General features: G+C 43.4%; 1 long non-coding RNA gene across 4 annotated transcripts in view; it reads left to right on the forward strand.

The window, feature by feature from the left end:
- Positions 1–17,941, forward strand: part of LOC143442008 (uncharacterized) — a 121,996-nt gene that overhangs the window by 65,035 nt on the left and 39,020 nt on the right. The window contains exons 3-5 of one of the 4 annotated variants that reach the window (XR_013109865.1): positions 12,582–12,640; positions 14,475–14,740; positions 15,792–15,910. This is a non-coding gene — a long non-coding RNA (uncharacterized LOC143442008). Of the gene's footprint in view, positions 1–12,581; positions 12,641–14,474; positions 15,079–15,791; positions 15,911–17,941 lie in introns of those variants that run through there. The other 3 variants (XR_013109864.1, XR_013109866.1, XR_013109863.1) reach the window with 3 other exon arrangements.

Below are 17,941 nucleotides of genomic sequence, written 5' to 3' on the forward strand. Positions count from 1 at the left end.
GTCCCTCTCCATCTCTCTTTCTCTGCCTCTCTCTCTCCCTGTCTCCCCCTCTCTTCCTCTCTCTCCCCTCTCCATCTCTCTCTTTCTCTGTCTCTCTCTCTCTCTCTCTCTCTCTCTCTCTCTCTCTCTCTCTCCTCTACTTCTGTTTTCATTATATTAATCTGTTAAGTAAACAATGGACATATAAGAAAAGGAACATGCAAGTTTCGTTGTGTGCCGAAGGAACAGGAGTGTTAGATTCAAAGAAGGAAGGACTAGCAAATTTCTACACAGAGGTTAGAGGGTTGGGGTTTTGGGGCTCTGGGCAGATGAGAGGTAGCAAAGGTTTGGGAAGCCAGAACATGCATTGAGCAAGGGCCGTCTTGTAAGCAGAGAAAGTCACGTGTAACCACCACCTGTGTTCACCTTCAGCTTTGGAAGGCTTCAGATCTCTTCTTTCTCTGGAAAGATCCTTGGTAAGCAGAGTGAGGAGAGGGTGCCAGAAAAGCCTCTGAGTTTGGTGTTTGCTTTAATGTTGTATATAGTAGATATCATTTTGTTTTGTTTTAAATCAAACTTCTGAAAAAATTTGTGTGTGGTGCTTGTGTGTCTGGCGTATGAGCATGGTGCATGCATGTGAGTATGCAGGTACATGCCCATGTGGAGGCAGAGCAAGCCATCAGATGTCTTCCTCTGTGGCTTCCTACCTTATTGTCTCAAGACAGAGTCTCTCATGAAACCAGAGTCTTTCCATTTCAGCCAGGGTGGCCAATCCGCAGACTCTCGGGGTCTCTGCCCACTAATGCTAGGATTCCAGGCAATCATAGCTATGCCTGGCTTTTTACATAGGTGCAGGGCTATTTGGACTCAGGGCTTTATTACTTGTACAACAATTGCCCTTATCCCCCAAGCCATCCTCCCCAGTGTTAGAAATAGATCTTTTATTTAAAAGAGATTTCAGACCTATTTCTGTTGTCTACAGCTAGCTGCACTTTCTCTCAATTGCCAATTCAAAATGAATCATAGACATGTATTTGGGATGGACATTTTGCTCTCTTGCAGGAGTCTGTGTGACTGCATGGAAGAGTTGAGATAAGACTACTTGGTATAATGCCTGACCCACAGTAGGAATACACAAAGGCCGTTTCCAACACTTTGAGCAGCCATAAGCCTCCTGCCTCGGTTGAGCACTGACCTTGGCCAAGCATTCTGAGTGGTTGGAAGCGCCTGGCAGGGATGGCTCCTTTAGTGGAGCCCTGCCAGTTTTGACAATGCTACTGGGATGTGTTCTTCAGTCTGAAAAACAGCTCTGAGTGATAAGCATCCCTGCCCAATTTCTTGCAGTTGACATACAATGCTGACTTGAATACAGCTAATTTTGAAAGGAAAGGATTATACAAGGTTATTTTTCCTCCCTTAGAAAATTCTAGAGGGAGCCAAGACCCTGTTCCTTAACTAACATGTTGGTACTGCTTGGAATCCAGGTGGTAATATCTATGAGCATAATACCTATGGCCATTACTGCCAATTCTCCATTGCTAGGCCACGTTCTGCCTACTCCAGCATGCCCAGTTCATAGTGCTTGGCACAGTCCTAGAAAAGCAAGTCCATGTTTATCATTTACTTTCATGTTGTTATGGCCAAATACCTTCCAAACACAACTTTTTAAAAAAGTTTGTGTGCTGTAGGGGTGTGTGTGTGTGTGTGTGTGTGTGTGTGTGTGTGTGTGTGTGTGTTGCAAAAACTCAATTGTGTGGGTTGTATGCATGTTTGCTTGTAGGTGAATTTGTACAGATGAAGGTGTGTTTATGTGGAGGTCAGAGATTGATATTAGATGTCTTTACTCAACTACTATTTGCCATTTCAAAATTTCAGATTTATTTATTTGATGTTATGAGTGTTTTGCCAGCATGTATGTGTATCGTGGATGTGCCTGGTACCTGTGGAAGTTGTAAGATACCCTGGAGTTACCGATGACTGTAAGGAGCTAGGAACTAAACACAGGTCTTCTGCAACTGAGAAGTAAATACTCTTAACTGCTGAGCCATCTCTCTAGCCCCTCTACTTTTATGTTTTAAGACAGGGTTTCCCAGTGGACATGAAGCTTCTCAACATATCTAGACTGCCAATGAGCTTTCAGAATCCATCTGTCTCTGCCCCTCCCTATGCTGAGGTTACAGGCATAAGTCACTGTGCCTGGCTTTTAAAAATAGGTTCTGAAGATTTGAATTCCAGGCTTCATGTTTGCACAGTATGTGCATTGTATCTCCCAGCCCCATGAGAAGCAATTTTCAAGGAAGAAGGACCTCTGAGGATGCTAACCATCATGGTAGAAAAGACATGGCTGTCAGAGTGGGCCACAACATCCTTATGGTTTTGTGTATCGAGAAGCAGATACTTACAGACAACCTACTATGGGGAGCTGGAGTTAGCTAGGTTTGTACCCATTCACCATAGGTGCTAGGAACTGAACTTGATCCTCTAGAAGAGCAGCAAGTGAATTAGCCCTGAGGCATCTCTCCACCCCCAACTTTATAGATCTTCGTATGAACAAAGTAGCAGGATGCCATAATAAATATGCATCAAAAACCTGTTGACTAAAATTTCAAAATTTGCTGAGAAGTGGAGCCATTCTGGGTAACCCACATTTTACCAGCTACCCCAAAGGGTCCACTGCTTCCTAAATCAGTGCCATCAGATGACAAGCAAGTGTTCAAACACATAAGCATTAAAACCCTAAGAGCCATCTTTTACCATACAATTAGCCAGTATCTTCTGAGTGTGGGCCCTGTGTTATAAGCACATCTTCATAGAAACATGAGGAGGGGGGATGGGATAGGGAGTTCTTGGGTGGGCACGGGGGGAATTGGGTAAGGGGATAACATCTGAAATGTAAATAAAATATCCAAATATCCAATAAAAAAAAAAGAAACAAGGGATCTGTAAGGAAGGAAATGGCACAGCCACAATATGGAGGAAGCCACTAAAGGAGTAAAGGCAGGGTAGTCCAATACTCACTGTTGAATGAGACAGAGAAGTACATGCATGCATGCATAGCTTTCCTCCCTGCTTAAACACCTTGAAGCAAGCAGCCACTTTATACATCTTTAGGAATGTGTGTGTGTGTGTGTGTGTGTGTGTGTGTGCATGTGCCAGAAAAGCCTTACAGGCATTTATGAACCACCTAACATGGGTGCTAGGAAGCAAATTTGATCTCTAGAAGAGCATCGAGAGAATTTAGCCACCCCCAACTTTATAGATCTTGGCATGAGCACAGAGGAGGCATGACATGATGGCTATGCAATGAAAACCTGCTGAATAAATTTTCAAGCAGCCCACAGTGGAAGCAATCCCAGATCTAGAAATCATGACGATCAGATGAAGGACACCTTATTAAAAGAAACTGGCCTTTCCCAGAAGATTTGCCATGTAATCTGAGAAAATCATTACCTCTCCTTTAGGTTAGAGAATCAGCTTAGTTATCCAGTAAGAAAGGTATGAATAATGAAAACATGAGGTGTGTGTGTGTGTGTGTTTATGTGTCTTTATGCATGCATGTATGCATGTGTGTATGTGTGTGCATGTGTGTATATGTGTGTTTGTATTTTTATGTGTGTATGTGTGTGTGCATGTATGTGTGCACATATGTATGCATATTTATGTGTGTCTGTGTGTCTTTATTTATGTATCTATGTATGTGTGTATGTGTGTACATGTGTGTATGCATGTATATATGTGTTTGTGTGTCTATGTGTGTAAGTATGAATATGTGTATATGTGTACACATGTGTATGCATGTGTATATGTGTGTTTGTGTGTCTTTATGTATGTATATATGTGTACATGTGTATGTGTGTGCATGTGTATATGCATGTAAGTGTATGTGCATTTGTGCATCTTTATGTATGTATGTGTGCATATGTATGTGTGTTTGTCTGTGAGCATTTATGTGTACACGTGATAAGATAATATTTTATTCAGCCATAAAGAACATTGAACTGTCATTTTCAGGAAAATGGCATTTGTGAATCTTAGATTCACTTATGGATATTGAATTTTATATAATAAATAAAACTATATGTAAAACAACAAAAGATATATGACATAAAATAAAAGTAAAATTATATAAAGGAAAGAAGAGAACTAATGGGAGGAAATGAAAAAAGGAAAGGGTAGGAGAGTATGCTGACTAGTTTTATGTCAATTTGACACAAACTTGAGTCACTTTGTAAGAGGGAACCTCAATTAAGAAAATGCCCTCATCAGATTGGCATGTAGGCGAGCATGCGATGAATTTTCTAGATCAGTGATTGACGTGGGAGGATGCAGATCACTCTAGGCAATGCCACCCCTGGAAAGTTGGTCTTGGGAGCTATAAGAAAGCAGGCTGAGTAAGAAGCACACCATGAAGTAAGCAGCATTCGTCCATGATTTCTGCAACAGCTTCGGTCTTGAGTTTCTTTCCTGATGTCCCTTAGTGATGAACTTATAAGCTATCAGGTAAACTAAACCCTTTCCTCCTCAAACTGCATTTGATTATGGTGTTTAATCATAGCAATAGAAATCCTAACTAAGAAAGGAGGTGGGGGAGGGGCATGGTCCTAGTATACTGTGCACCTGTAGGGAAATGTCCTTACAAAACCATCACCATGTATGATTGTGGGCCAATGAAAATGCAGTGGAGGTGATAATGACCTTCTGGAACATCACCACTGGCAAACAGAACTGGCCTCCCTAAGAGGGAATTCAAAGCCATGGTGGGATTTATTAAACATTTGTACAAATTCTCTTGCTGAGGAAGCTGTGCCTCTCCTGGGGCTTGTTCAGAATGGCTAGCAAAGTGGTAGTGGCCAAGTCATTTTGCAGGCAGCTGTGGCTGACCAGCACACAGCATGGAAGCCAGCAGGCCAGCAATGACCTTCTGGCTGGGCAAGGGCCAAGGTATTCAGTTCCCAGAACTTTACATAGGTCACTTGTATCAGAACATTGGGCGAGTTTCCAAAACCACAGCCTACTTTGGAGGTTGGGATGGAGGCCAGGTCCACGGGCATCCTCTATCAAGCAAGGTTGTAAAACAAGCCTGCTGGTTTTGTACTAGGCTAGGAAGGGAGAGTGCAAAATTAAAAGAAAAACTAGTGGCAGGCCCCAAAGGATGGTGAAGAATTGAGCAATTAGGAGCACATGAATGGACACATTTGCAGTGACTGTAATAATTATTCCTTGAATTTATAAAACTTACATAACTTTGCATTTCATACATATTACCTCGTTAATTCTCATTGTTTAATAATTTAAAATTGAGTTTCTGTACATGTAAGTTTTCACGGAGGCTTCATAACCACTCTGGGCAATTTCCACAAGCCCATTGAGGCCTCGGCAGAGACATTATAAAGATTTATCCAATCCATCAAGCCAAAAAATAGCACACAGCAAAAAATTAACCCCCTTCACCCATTCCATCCACCCAACATTAGGAGCCAATCCACTCTCAAGTGATGCTTGTTACGTCCTTCCCAGTTCTCCAGCGGTAGTGGTGGGAGTGGGGCTTACATCCCATAGACTTCTTCAAGGCAGATCCTAGTCCTTGACTTTGAGCCTCTGGTACCTAGCTCAAAAGAAGAATTAAGAAACACAAATATAGTGTTACATATACTAAGAAATATATTTGATATTTTTATTTTTATGGCAATACCAACTTCATTAAGAGCACAGACTTAAACCTCAAATCTGTGTTCCTAAAAATAGGATATAAGTTTGTTTGTGTGTTTGTTTGTATATTTAGGGATCTTTTGTGTGTGTGTGTCTTGCCCTGTACCCTGGGCTGGCCTAGATTTCATTATATAGCCCAGTTTGTCATCAGAGTTTTTCTTTCTTTTCTTTTCCTTTCTTTCTTTTCTGTGTTCTCTATTATATATAGATTATTCACAATAGTGGGGTTTTTTATTATGGAATTTTTACTCATTCTCTCTCTCTCTCTCTCTCTCTCTCTCTCTCTCTCCCTCTCTCTCTCTCTCTCTCTCTCTCTCTCTCTCTCACACACACACACACACACACACATGTTCCTATTCACCTCATTACCATCATGTCTTTTTCCCACTCCCGCTGATCCCCTTTCTCATCCCAACCTAGCTCCCTTTGACATTCATGTCTATTTTGAAATTTTGTGAGGCAACAAACTTGATCCCTACTTATAGAAGGATGCACACTGTGCTAGAAGCTATACCACTCAGAAAAACCCTTTTTCCCCCTACAATGGTTAACTGCCTATAGTGTTTACAAGGAACTGAGGGCTAGTGAGTCCCTCCTCCTCAGGATGCTTAATGGCCTCATTTTGTATAAGCTGTGTGCTGGTAGTCACATAGTTGTGAATTTAACAGTGCCACCGATGCACTATGCCTGGAAGACACTGTTGCCCAACATGTCACCCCATCCTTTAGCTCTTACATTTCTTCTGCAGTGTTCTCTGGGCTTCAGAGGACATCAGACAGATGTTCCACTTAGGGCTGACTTTTCCAACAGTCATTTATTCTTAGGTTTTGACCAAGTTAGGAGCCTCGGTAGTTACTGTTGCTCCCTACAAAAAGAAGCTTCTCTGACCAAAGCCGATAGCAGCACTAATCTAAAGAGACAATTATTTAGAAGGTAGTTTGATGAGTATATCATATTTATTTAGCAAAAATGACATCAATAACCTCCCCGTTAGGAGCTATCTCCTCCCTAGTTGTGGGATTTTGACCAGGGTTTGTAGTACCAGACAAGAATTCCCTCCTGTGGAGAAGATCTCAATCCCATTTAGAAAGCAGCTGCTTATCTTTGACTTAAGAGGCTTTCCTGTCTGTGGTAATGGTTATTTGGGTTGTGGTGAGACCAGCAGAAGAAAGCTTTCCATCCCAATGAATACAGGAACCTGCACTAGTGGTCTCTTTCTCCTTCCCCTTTTGGTTTCATCTGGACTCCTGCCCCAATCACATGGGATGATGCTGCCAACATGTTAACCCTTAGTTAACCGCTTCTGGAAATTTCCTCACAGACTCACCTTTCTATTCACTTCTCAATCCAATCAAACTGGAGATCAGGATCAACCATCCTGGAGATCAGGATCAACCGGCAGATGTGTGTGTTTTCTGGTTCTGTGTGTCCTAACAAATTAATGGAACCTAAGGAGGAATAAGTACCCCATAGTCAATGGTTTTCACTATAAGTGAAAGCCCACTAGTTGTGATTATTGTCTCAAATGAGGGATAGTGTGTGAGAGCATTTGCCTGTGGGATCAGATTCTGAGTCCAAGCAGGTGGTGTCAGACCTGAAATGAGTTACAGGACAACCAAGTGGTTTCTGCTGGAGAATTATTTGATACAGAGTATATGGTGGTTTGGATGGGACTAGAACCCCTAAGCTCATAGTTTTGAATGCTTGGACCCCAGTTAGTGAAACTGTTTGGGAAGGGTTAGGAGGTGTGACCTTGTTGGAGAAGGTGCTAACGGGGTGGTCTTTGAGGTTTCAAATACCCATGCCAGGCCCAATCATATGTCTGTTTCTCTCCATGTCTGTCTCTCTGTCTCTGTGTCTCTGTGTCTGTCTCTGTCTGTCTCTGTGTCTCTGTGTCTGTCTCCGTCTGTCTCTGTGTCTCTGTCTCTGTCTGTCTCTGTGTCTCTGGGTGTGTGTCCATCTGTTCGTCTGTCTCTCTCTCTCTCTCTCTCTCTCTCTCTCTCTCTCTCTTTCTGGCTGTAGCCTGTAGATGTAAATGGAGATGTAAGGCTCTCAGCTAATGCTTCAGCCCCATGCCTTTGTGCTCCCTGCCATGGTGATCACAGACTAACCCTCTGAAATTGTAAGCAAGTCCCCAGTGAAATGCATTGTTTTATAAGTTGCCTTTGTCATAGTGTCTCCTCCCAGCAACAGAATGGTAACTAAGGTAGAATGAATAAGTGTCTCCCAATATCTGTCTATAGAATTTAACTGTATGTAGTGTGACAATAGAAAACATTTAATATTTTTAAAGTCCACTAGTGACTTTGCATCATGTGCTGAGTGGTTATTTCAACAACATGGCACTGAAGTCATGTGTGTGTGTAGAACATGTATTGCTAAGAGCAGTAATTCTGCATCCTTGTTAAATTTTTGCCCCTTTCTATAGTTGATAAAGTGACTGACAGATGCCAGGTGCTCAGCAAATGTCCATCTTCGTGAAACTTCCTGACTTCAATAATAGAACTTGAGAGCGCATGGCTACACATCCTGTTGGGAAGAGGGCTTTTCTAGCACACGTTCCACAGCTTTTCACCTGAAGAGTTTGATTGGAAGTGGGTATTTGGATGGACTTAGTAAGGGGAGGCAGCTGGCTAGCAGTGTTATCTGTTGAAGTAAATATTACGACATCCTGGAGGTGGGTTTGCTACCCACCTCAATACTTTATGTTCATGAATGAAAAACACATACAGCCTTTACACTTTAACATGCCTTAAACAGCTCAATAGCTGGGCCACTGCCTAACCTACATGTGGTAATTCCCAAGTTACTACTTACTAATTCTATGTTCTATCATGGCTGCTCTGGATCCAGAGGACTGCCCAACTGGGCTGTGCTCTGGACCATGCTCTCCTGGCTCCTTCACATGGTGGCCATGCCTCCCTCTCCTGCTCTATTCTCAAGCATGGTGTCTCTCCCCTCTTCTACACTCTCCCCACAGGGCAAATCTCTGCCTTCCTTCTCCTCCCAGTCCCAAGACCAGGAATCCTAAAATCCTGCCTCTGTCTATTCTGCCCAACCATTAGCTGTTGGCATCTTTATTTACCAATCAGAATCAATTGGGGGCAAGTTCCCAGAAGCTACTTGCAGACACTCTGGTAATTAGCATTCATAATACAAGCAGCTACACTTATGCCAGCTTCTTCCAGGATGGCCAAATCAGAGTCCCATGAGCAACTCTGGAGTCAGAGGGGCCTCATTCACACTGCTTTCCCACTCCTCTCTACAAGTCATTTTCAGATTGTTCCCAAGGAATTCAACTCCTTGGTGACTTCACACTCCCGTGATTCTAGCAGGTAGAGAGATTGGCAGGTGAAAGAACACAGGATGTAGCATTAGAATCAGACCAGAAATAATATAGGGAAGTATGGGTGGGACAGGCAGTACCCACCACACCTGCTCAGAAGAACCGAATGACATACTGAGCTGAAACCTTGTCTGCAAGTTCTGCATTTCACCTTCACACCAGCATCATCTGAATTTGCCTCAGTCTCCTGAGTCACACTCAAGGGCTTCCCAAAAGTGAAGCTGTTGGGGCTCCTAGGAAGAAGGTAGAACCTGCTGGTAAATTTGGTTGCATCTGATCTCTGTCTCTGCCTAGCCATTGGGAAGAGCTGATACTCATTCTTAATGGGCCTTCACCTAGGGCAGTTTTCCAGAGTATAATGACCCCTCTTCCCTGATGTGAAGATGCCCCCTCATCAACAGGGTTCATTTTCTTCACTGACTAGCAGAGCATAATTAGATAACTATATCTTTCAGAGAAAACTGTCATGAAGGTTTTGTTGTATATCCTTTACTAGACTGTGTGTGTACAAGTGTACAGACACACATACTCATACTTATACAGAGGGTCACACACACACACACACACACACACACACACACACACACGCACGCACACACACAAGGGGTTGGGGAGAGAATGTTCAAGCAGTCTTTGGCATTGGCAATCAATGTCTTTTTTGTGACTTTAGAGGACCTTTTAAAACTGTTCATTTGCTACTTTCTCAACCAATCTTGAAAACAAAGGTCTGGGTCATTTACCACCCCAATTCAAAGACATTGAGCAGGATACTGCCCTGCAGGCTGGAGACCATCCACATTAACACAGGAGGCACAGGTGAGGGCTTCCCTGGCCTCCATCACCTGAATCAAGCTCTTAGCTGCCTTGTTTTCCACAGCTAATAACTGATTTTTTTTCCCCAGAACACTCCTCCAACTGTTAGGTTAGGTCTTAGGTCAAATGTCAGCTTGTCAGAGAGACTGATCCTAGCACAAGTGTACACAGCATGGCCTGCTTCATTGCCCCTCAGGGTTTCTTTTTGTTTACCCAACTATTTCATCTGCCACCAAGCTTCAAGCTTGCAATGATTACACAGTCATTGGGACCCAGAACATTCTCTGAAATACCATAAACATATATAATTTTTCTTAGTTTTGTTGCTGGAGAGTAAGCATCTCAAGACAGGTAAAGGACCCAACTGCAGGCTAAAGAAGTTAGGAATGGTTTCTATGGGACATGAACACAGGAACACAATCTGTCTGGCAGGAGCCACTCAAAAGTCCAGGTCAAACTGTGCTAAGTTCTTTCAGTAAAGTACAAAGCAGTATGTATTTCAGCCTTTTTTGGGACATATGATCTCTGCATATCTTCTTTTATAAAACAACAGAGAAAAACATCTCTTGAAAAATATAAAAGTGGAGTTGGAACAATGGTTCAGCCATTAAGAGTGCTTCCTATTCTTGCAGAGAACCTAGATTAAGTTCCTAGCACTCGTGCTGGGTCTCATAGCCTCCTATAACTAAAGTTCTGGGGGATCTGATACCCTCTTCTGGCTTCTCAAGGTACCTGAACTCATGTGCACACACCTGCACACATACACATATATATCTAAAAGTAAAAGTGCAATCTTCAATTATGTAAAAGCATTCTTGACTGTCTCTTGGTCTACAGGCATAGTTTTCTAACCTCCATGTGGAGGAAAATCAACCCTTGTGACAGGGAAGCTAGCATAGGGACCCAACCAGAGCTAGGGAGTAGGGACTTAACTAATAGAAGATTGTTATGTAAGTGAGCAGAATCCAGGGAGAGATGGAAGCAGAGAAGCCAGAGGCAGAAGGAGAGACACTCAACCTAGATGGCCATGGGCCCACATTTCTACTCCATTCTAAATGCAAAGATAATACATTTGACGATTTTAAATAAGGGGAGAGGAGTGAGATATTGTGCTCTATATTTTACCAAAAGACCGCTGTGATGCTCTTTGGGGAAAAGCTTATACTGACAGCAGAGAGGTTGTGAGGGTCTGATAGGGTTGCGTGGGAGGCAGGTGAGAGATGTCGGTAGTTATGGTGATGAAAGGACACAGCCTGACCCGGGGCACAGAAGGTATTATGCTCCTGGTTTTGCACCCTATTTCTTTGCATTGAACATGAATAGTTCCCTGTAGCAGTTAATATCCTCTCTATTCACATTCTACTCGAAGGTCCCAATACACTCTACTGGAGAAACCTCTAGAAAGTAGACATCAAGGTTGTTTGCAGTTGTTCCATGTTAGAAATAATTCCACAAAATTTAACTTCTCAACCTGTCATCCTTGCCAAGATTTTCTCTCTAAAATGGCCTCTGGTGGTCTATGAAGAGTCCTGGATTTTCTGCATTTCAGAAAGAATCAGAAAAAACAAATTGGTAATGTTACCCTGTCCAGCGCCCCTTCTCTAAATGTCCAGGACCTCTTCTAAGGTCCTCCTCACCAGCATCCCTTTCCGATCAGCATCTCTTCCCCTCTCTGCCTAACTCCAAGTTTTTTCTTTCACCTGACAATAGCATTTTGGGGGTCTTCTCCCCAATTATTATTTATTTCAGATGGTCTTACTTGGCTAGCAAAGGGGTTGTTTTTTCTCCTCAATTAAAACACACATCTATTTAGAATATTTGAGTCTGAAATCCATCCTATTTGAAGACTTAGTATTCTTGGTGGTGCTGTTAAGTATTGTTGATGGGACCTTTGGGACCTGGGGTCTATTTGGTGGGGGTTAATAGGGGCTGGTCTTGAAAATTATACCTGCCTCTAATTCTAATCTAGTTTCAGATTCCTGGCCTACCTAGGTGAGAATAGCTGCCACTTTACACTCACACTGTGCCCTGTTCAGCTTCCACGCCTTCCCAGCCATGCAAGATATGGGACCCAGAGTAAACATCAAATTCCATAAATCACTTTTCCCTCAATCCTATAGCTAAAAAAACAGACTAAAGCATACACAAGGGTTAAGAGTGTGACTTTTCTTACCATGGGCTCTCCTGTCTACCCCTTTAGATGATTCTTAGCTTATGACTGTGTTCAGCCCTCTCCTCTACACAAGGCTCTGTGCTGTGGTTGGTCTTCTACAGTGGTTGGTCTGTCCTGTGATCAGTATGCCTGTAACTGTTCTCCTCTGATTGGCTCCCCTGAAGCCCTACACCAATCAGAATGGCTAAGGTCAGAAACAAACAAACAAACAAACAACCCCCCTCAGGCAACAGCAGATGCTGGAGAGAATGTGGAGAAAGAGGAACACTCCTCCATTGCTGGTGGGATTGCAAGTGGTCAACCACTCTGGAAATCAATCTGGTGGTTCCTCAGTAAATTGGAAATAGTTTTACCTGAGGACCCAGCTATATCACTCCTGGGCATATACCCAAAAGATGCTACATAAGTATACATAAGTATACATAAGTAAGTAAAAGAAGTTACATAAGTAACTTCACTTAGCATCTGCCAGTGTGGATTTGCCTGATGCTACCATGTTCCCTTTTCCTATCGACTTTCCCGTCCATGTGATTCTTTAATCTTTTTGTTGTCATTTTCTAGGTTTCTCCCTCCTCAGTGACTGGCATCACCAGAATATGAGTATCTCCCATCTGACATGGGTAGGAAATCCAGGTGTTGTGTTCTCAACACCTGAAAAAGGGGGAATGAGAAGGAAGTCCAAGTCTGCCTCTGTCTTGACTTTCTGCTTGGAAACCCAGGGAACAAATCACCTTGCATGGAGTCAGCAGTTAGGAGGAGGGTGAAGCCACTCATCTGTGACTGAGAGGACAATGTTCACAATGTCAGATTATCTTTCTGCTGCTTCTGCACATCTGTACTTCACATTCTGCACTTCAGTGCTTCGGGGGCTTTGCATAGAGCAATGCTTAAGACTAAGCTGTGATAGATGGACAGAGCCTCATAAGTGGAATCACTACTGGACATTTCAAAGCTACTAGCCTCCTGGGACAAGAAAAAGAAAGTACAGGAAGCTCCCAGGGTAGAAGCTAGAAGATTGCATAGTGTTCAAGACCAATCTGGGCTGTGTAACTTGGAGGGATGAAGGGAAGGAGGGAGGGAGGGAAGGAGGGAAGGTGGAAGAGAAGGAGGAAGGAAGGGAAGGAGGGAGGGAAGGGGGAAAGAAGGGATAAAGGGAAGGAGGGAGGGAGAGAGGGAGAGAGAGAGAGAGAGAGAGAGAGAGAGAGAGAGAGAGAGAGAGAGAGAGAGAGAACTGTAGAAACTACAGAGGCCCATACCATTTCCAGTGTAGCATCTCCACAAATATCAGAAAACAGCGACGACCTCAGTGGGTAAAAACATGTGTTATACAAGCCTGAAACCCTGGGTTCAGATCCCCAGAACCCACTCAAATGCCAGATGCTGGAATGCATTTGTAATCCCAATGCACCTAAGGGAAACAGGAAACTGAGACAAGAGAATCCCTGGAAGCTTGTGGGCCACTTAGCTCGGCTTATACCAACTGAAAAGACCCTGTCTCCAGCAAGGTGGAAAGGTGAGGGTGAGGTCAGACCTGAAATGACAATTGAGGTTCACAGAATTTGGGGGCACACTTTCACACACGCACACGTGCACGAATGCACACACACACACACACACACACACACACAAATTAGGGAACATTATCGATTTGATTTTTCTGATTCCTTCTGAAATGCAGAAAATCCAGGACTCCTCATAGACCACCAGAGGCCATTTTAGAAAGAAAATCTTGGCAAGGATGACAGGTTGAGAAGTTAAATGTGAGATTATTCCTAACGTGGAACAACTGCAAACAACCTTGCTGTCTACTTTCTAGAGGTTTCTCCAGTAGAGTGTATTGGGACCTTCAAGTAGAATGTGAATAGAGAGGATATTAACTGCTACAGGGAACTATTCATGTTCAATGCAAAGAAATAGGGTGCAAAACCAGGAACAGTGCCCAAAAATGTTAGAGTGTTCTCTCAAAGTTAAGGAATGGCAGAAACTATAGACCTTGAGGCCTTGACAGCCCAGAACTGTGCATGTGGTATCGCCATCTACAGCTCAAAGCCAGAAGCCACTACTATCCCATAGATGAGAACAGTACCCAGAATAAAGTCTTCACTGGCCAGGCAGTGGGGTGATGGGTGAGATATAAGCCTGATCATCTCCCAAAGACAGTTTCTTTAGGAATCTCTTTCCATCAAGAAAGAAATCCAGTTGTGTTTGCCTTTGACGAGAGGGCCCTTCATGCCGAGTACTGCCCTTACTGGGACATTGTTTTTCATATTAGATGGAGACAGAGAGTTTGTGTTTCATTAAGCAGTGATCTAAAGCCAATTAGCAAGCAGAGTGATGAGCAGCAGCGTCAGGCTGAATTGCTACATGCTACAGAGCAGACACATCCCTTGTATGCTTCATTCCACTTCATCTTCGCAGGACTCAACACGTTTGATTATTGTTCTTTCTTTACAGATGAGCTAGAGAGGTCGACCCAGGATTGCTAAGTATTAAATCAAGACTGGAAAGCAGGTGCTTGCAAGTCTGGAGACCTGTGCAAGCTTCCAGGAGCAAAGCCAAGGCTGCTTCATACCTCAGGGAGCTGCCAAGAGTTGGAGTCGCAGCCCCTGCCTCAGTAGGCAGTTTGAGAGCTTCTGCAAGTGCCCCAGAAGAGACCCTATAAGTGATTTTTGTGTCTTCTGGCTCACAAGTGGGTAATTTGGTCTCCTTCCACAATCCAGGTTTGCTTTTGTTTTTTAATTTGAAATAACACCATCCAGTTGGTGAAGCCCATGGGGGGAACACTTTTATTACTTTTTCGAAATATAATGTGAAAAAGCTGCTGACCCAGAGCTCTGCAACAGGAACAAATTGGGCAGGGTCTTTTAAAGAAGAGGCTAGATGGTCATCTGAGGTTGAAGAAAGAAGGCCCTCCAACATGTGTTTTCTGGGTAAGCTTAAAGCCTCAGCTCAATTTTCTTCCTGATACAACTGTCATGTTAGAGGCAGAATGGGCATTGTTCCATGACCCGTTTGAACTATTTGATGCTGAATGTAAATAAAAGCATCTAGGCTCACATTCAAGGCTCTTCTTAAAGCATCATTTGAGTCCCCCCTACATCAGGTAAGGGCACCAAATGCAGGGGCTTTGTATGTGCTATCTCAGGAGGTTGCTGCCCTTCCACACTGTTTGCTGGGGAAGTGGGAAACGAGTTTCTTTTTTGTACACACACCTAGAATCTAGCAGTGAAAGGCAAATGATGGGTTCTCAGTAGCCAATAATATGCATCCAAGTCTCCACTCCTTAAATAGAAATGATAATATATGTATAGCCTTTAAGCATGCTGTAAGAATACCAGATTATGTATATAAAGCATTCATCACATGGCTTAGCAAATTGTGGGCGATTAATTAATGGTGTCTATGATACTGTGCCTCAGAAATAAATAGTTGCAAATGGAACTCTCATTGTTTCCCTTTGGGGAGTGAGATGGTGTGTCCTGGAACTCTGGAGAGGTCAGTCATCTGTATCACCATTTAACTTGCTTATCGATCTTAATCCACTTGCTGACGAGACCTTCTGCAGATGCTGCCCTGGGAGGTGTAATTAAAATCCAAGCAAAGCCAAACAGATGCAATAGAGACAAGAAAAGTGAGGGCTGGGGACCAGGTAGAAACAGGTTGGAAAAGTAAGAGGCTTGCTTATTGTTATTAGTTTCTATGCCTAGAAGAAACAGGGAAAACATTTTTACTCTTGGGCTGTTTTGTTCTTCTTATTCCCATGTCACGAAGGTTTGGGGGAACAGCCAACCCCAGACGAAAGGCCCTGGAAGATGCTTTGAGACAAATATGCTTGGATCTGACATATGGGTGTGCATAGAGACAGCCCTGCTCCCAGACACAGCTTCTTGGTGAGCTCAAATACTCGGTTTTGCTTTTTGTATGTCTGAATTGCTATTCAGGGTTATTAGGTATCTTACTAGCTGCTATAATAAAATTTCTAACAGAAATAAGAGACAAAAGACACACACTTTCATGACGTTCATTGCCCACTTGGCTCTGCTGATGCTGGGCCTTTAGTGAGGTAGAAGATCACTGTGGTAGAAGTAGACAAACAAAATCCAAAGCCCACCAGAGACTCATTCCCTTCAGCTTGGCTCCACCTCCTCAAGTTTCTAGAAATTCCATAAATAGCATCAACAGTTGAAGGCCAGGGATTTGTACATGTGAACTAGGGAGCCATATTAGGTGGTAACCCCCTAATACCCATTTTCTAATGGCTCTTCTCCAGTGTAATGGGCAGGGTCGTTCTTAGCCTACAGATTTGAGCTCAAGCATTCTTTCTCCTCAAACTCTCTTCTTGTCTTCTCTCTTAGAACTAGCTCTTCTCTCTAGCAAGTGCCCATTGCTCCACGAATGGATGGTACCTCAATACCAGTGATGGCTGCTCATCTGCAGACAGTCAGTTATAACCCACTCACCCCTCTCCTGTTCAGAGCACTCTGCTTGTATTTGGGACAACTTGCCTCGCCCCATCTCAGCTCATGTAGTTTGGGTCGAATTGATTCTGCACTGTTGCCAATGCCATATGTCACCAGAGCTAGTCAGACTCTCTACTTTACAGTGATGGAGACTGGTTCCTATATGAACAGGTGATACAGAAACCCAATAGGGTAGGTTACAGACTTTTGCTTGAAATACTGGCTCATGTTTAGTCATTCAGATGAGTCACAAGAAATTGTGCTCCCACACAACCAGTTCCAAGGGAAGCCGAAAGAGACAGGAGATGGATTCTAGACCCTTCTGTGATCTCTTAGCACCCATGTAGCCAGTCCTGTGAGTTTGAGGCTGTATCATTAAGTAAGACCTTCCCCGCCCTGCCCCCCCTCCGCCCTGTGTATGGTACTACTGTATTTGTTCACTGGTATGAATTTAGGCTCTGTCATTTGCAGAGGGAATGCTCAACCAATGACCTTGATCCATGGCAGGTACCCAAACTGTAAGTGAGGATGGAATCTAGAAAGGCAGACTCAGAGCCAAGACTTTCCTGCCTTTTCTTTTGCTCGTCATGTGTTTACTGGGTACGTCTATGTGGCAAGTGCCCATCCTCTGTGCTGTTTGCCCTGCTGGGCACTTTGCTCCCTTCCTGCCCTGGCTCTCCCAACATCTGGGAAATTTCTGCAGAGGATGAACAGAAAACTTATACTTTAAATGATGTATCTCCACCCCAACTTCCTTTTGCACACACACACACACACACACACACACACACACACTCACGCACACCTCTGTGTGTGTTATATGCAAGAATATTGTGTGTATGTGTAAATGTGTGTGCATATATGTGTATGTGTATATGGCATATATGAATGTGTCGTGTGTTTATATGTGTGGTGTACATGCATATGTGTGTTTGTATGTATACGTGAATGATATGCGTCTATGTGTAAAATAATGTGTATATATTTGGAATATGTGTGTGTGGGTGTGTGTATGTGTGTGTGTGTGGTGTTCATGTATGGTATGTGCTATGTGTGTGGATATATGTGGTGTGTGTGTTGTATGTGTGCATGCGGTATGTGTATTTGTGTGAAGGTGTATATGGTGTGTGTGGCAGAGCCGTTGTCTGTTGTTCATTCCTGACAACTGGGTGGGGGTGGGGAAGACTAGTGTGAGAGTATGCATCTGAAGCTCGCTCACTGTACCCCAACATTAAGTACTGCCTGATTGTCAGTTGTTGTATGTCATTCTGATGACCAATTCACTGATGGTCAAATTACAGGATGACCTTCTGAGTAATGGGAACCTCCAAGAGGCTCTTCCGCATCTGTGTCCTTCAGATTATGGTTTCCATGTGCCTAGAACATGATGGCTGTGGCTTCCAGGTAGTGTTAGGCGGCATCGCTTTGGGGTACGGTGCTTGAGCAACAAGACTTGAATCA

The sequence above is a fragment of the Arvicanthis niloticus genome, chromosome 1 (assembly GCF_011762505.2).
Source record: "Arvicanthis niloticus isolate mArvNil1 chromosome 1, mArvNil1.pat.X, whole genome shotgun sequence".
Lineage (NCBI taxonomy): Eukaryota > Metazoa > Chordata > Mammalia > Rodentia > Muridae > Arvicanthis > Arvicanthis niloticus.